The 3,342-nt window shown below is 40.6% G+C and overlaps 1 pseudogene; it reads left to right on the top strand.

Annotated features, from left to right (window-relative positions):
- Positions 1 to 648: 648 nt before the first annotated feature.
- On the top strand, positions 649 to 1,216 carry LOC139701543 (interferon beta-like; annotated as a pseudogene).
- Positions 1,217 to 3,342: the final 2,126 nt, after the last annotated feature.

The following is a 3,342-nucleotide window of genomic DNA, read 5'->3' on the forward strand; positions in this document are numbered from 1 at the left end:
CCTGGCCTCCCCTGACCTAGTTTGGGCTTTCCTACAGTACTGTAGTCTCAGGGCAGTCAGACTCCTCACATGGTGGCTAACAACTTCAAGAGCAAGGATGTAAGCCAACAAAATGGAAGACATGTCAGTATTTCAGACATAGTTGGTTTGAAACTTTCTCTTCCCTGCACTATTCCAAGGTCTCTCAAAACTCCCCCAGACCCTTGCACATGAACCTACCATTGCAATAGGCAAAACCCCAATCCAGCTGCTGTTCTATGAGTGGCTTTTCAGTTAATGACTCTTGGCTATTTGGGGCTTCTCTGTTTCCTCTAAAGTCCCTTTCTCCCACTTTTCTTGATAAATTACTGAAACTTTATACAATATTAGAAATTCTCACAGTTTGTATATATTTTCCCTAATATACATTATATAGAGTAATCAGGAGTTTAAATAAAAAGTGTTTTTGAAACTCTTAAGAATGCAATAAGAAGAAAATGACATGGTAAAAATGAAAGGGAGAACTGAAAGTGGGAAATTCCTCTGAAACAGAGAGGGCCATCCCATATAAATAGCCCATCCCCATGGAGCCAGGACATTCACATTGCAGACCTTTGCAGTCTGTGCAACCTTGCATAGATTGTAGGCAGCGCTGTTCTGGTTGTCACCATGAACAACAGGTGCATCCTCCAACTGGCTCTCCTGTTGTGCTTCTCCACCACAGCTCTTTCCCTGAGTTACAACCTGCTTCGACTCCAACAGTTCAACAGCAGTGTGGAATGTCAGAAGCTCCTAGAGCAGCTGAATGGAAGGCCTGCAGACTGCTTCAGTGACAGGATGGACTTCAAGATCCCCAAGGAGATCAAACATCCACAGCAGTTCCAGAAGGAGCAGGCTGCCTTTGTCATCTATGAGATGCTCAAGGACATCTTTCATGTTTTCAAAAAAGGCTACTCTAATCCTGACTGGAATAACACCATTGTCACAGACCTCCTTAGTGAACTCCATCAGCAGATGGTCCTCCTGAACACAATGGTGGTAGAGAAACTGGGGGAGGAAAACAAAAGCCAGGCATACTCTGGGACGGACCTTCCTGCCCCTGAAGAGCTACTATTTGAGGATCCGGACGTACCTGGAGGCCAAGGAGTACAGCAGCTGTGCCTGGACAGTCGTCAGAGAGGAACTCTACTGGAACTTCTCCTTCATTAACAGACTTACAGACAAATTCCAAAACTGAAGATGGCCCAGTATATACCATGTCTGGACCAGACAATGAGATCAGACATTCTTCAACCAGCAGAGGCTCATTCAATGACAGACAGCAAATGGGGTGCCTTTGAAATGACAATAGATGTTTTTAACTTTTTAAATTAATTTATGAATTAAGTTATTTTTATTATTTATTTAAATATTTACATTGGAAAATAAATTATTTATGATGCAAAAATTCATGTGGTAGTTTCTATTTCAACTTGATTTATAGAACCCTTGTTAACATATTCAGAACACCTCTTAGATATGCTTTGTAAAATGTGCCTGCAAAATAGTAGAATTTCCAGCCCATGCTAGAATTTAAAATCCTGACTTTTAAATTCCCCTGAGGAATTTAAATTCCAAAGAAGCCACATGTAATATACAAGGTATTTCATAATAAGGGGATCTGAACCTTATTGGGCAATACGTGTGGGTTGTATGCTGTGGGATTGGAGGGGAGTAGGTGAGCAAATGACTTGAGAGTGGAAACCTGGGGTGCCCATTGCTTCTGTTCTGTGCTCCAGGGTCTATGGTTGTGAAGTTAGAATTTAGCTCTCAGGTGAATCAAAGGAACATACTAGCTCTTGTAGTGAGCCTAAGCCCTTTCTTGTCTGGGGAATGCTCTGCCCATGAGAGGAGTTTAAATATCTGTGTGCCCTCAACATTGAGGGTGAGTTACTTTTCTGACACTTATGAAGTAACTTGATTTTGGTCCTCATACTACAGTCAAGATTTATGGACTTTGAGTGTGTCTGTCAGTTTTAAGGGAAAGGGAATAGAGGGCGGGGGCCATTCTTTCTACTCTACCCATCTGTCTAGTTTTGTTTCCATGTTTCTCAAAACCAAGTCTGCTCCTGGCCTCCCAGCTTGGTCAGACAGAATTCTGGGAATATCCTATTTAGTTTTCTTGGTTCTCTGTATTTCTGAAGCCATACACTCCCCAAAGCAACAATCCAAGACAGGTGCACAAGATTAAATCCAATTTTTAAGCCAGGCTAAAAGGCAGGAATCATAGGTGAAAGGAAATTCAAAGGAACAGAAGGCACCAATTTCCCAGTGCTTGCACTGGGATAATGAAACTTTCCAAGGAATTCTGGGTTGTCTGACCAGCATATGCCCACTGGCTAGGTTTTGGTCTTCAGACTCACTTCTTGGTACTTGAGCTATTTTGGCTATTACTGTCATTTGCAGCTGCCATTTACTCAGAGATTCTTATGAAACAGGCAGTGGGATGAGCACCTATGTACATATTTCAATTTGATCCTCTTCATAAGCAGTTTGCCTACATAGTGAATACTTATTCTACATTTTTCCATTTTATAGGACAGGAAACTAAATATCAAAGAGGCTTAGTAGCCACCAAATTTCACAAAACTTTTGAGTGGAGGCTTATAAAAGTTTTATTTGAAACTATGTATTTGTTCAGAGAGCAGCATGAAAATCAGATTCTTTTTTATTCATTTCTTTTTTTAAAATAAGTGACAGCGGAATGCATTACAATTCTTATTACACATACACAGCACAACATATCTCTGGTTGTATATAAAGTATATTGACACCAGTTGACATCTTCATACATGTACTTTGTCTATCACATTCCACCATCCTTGCTCATCCCCTGCTCCCTCTTTTTCCCTCCCACCCCTCTGCCCTATCTAGAATTCATCTATTCCTCCCATGCTCCCCCTCCCTACCCCACTATGAGTCAGCCTCCGTATATTAGAGAAAACATTTAACATTATTTTTTGGAATTGGCTAACTTCACTTAGCATTATTTTCTCCATGCCATCTATTTACCTGCAAATGCCATCATTTTATTCTCTTTTATTGCTGAGTAAGATACCATTGTGTATATATGCCACATTTTTTTTATCCATTCATCCACTGAAGGGCATCTAGATTGGCTCCACAGTTTAGCTATTGTGAATTGTGCTGCTATAAACATTGATGTGGCTGTGTCCCTATGGTGTGCTTTTTTAAAGTCATTTGGGTCTAGGGTATATAAAGAACTCAAAAAGCTAAGCACCAAAAAAACAAATAACTCATTCAACCAATGGGCCAAGGACCTGAACAGACACTTCTCAGAGGAGGATATACAATCAATCAATA

This window comes from Marmota flaviventris, chromosome 13 (genome assembly GCF_047511675.1).
Source record: "Marmota flaviventris isolate mMarFla1 chromosome 13, mMarFla1.hap1, whole genome shotgun sequence".
Classification (NCBI taxonomy): Eukaryota; Metazoa; Chordata; class Mammalia; order Rodentia; family Sciuridae; genus Marmota; species Marmota flaviventris.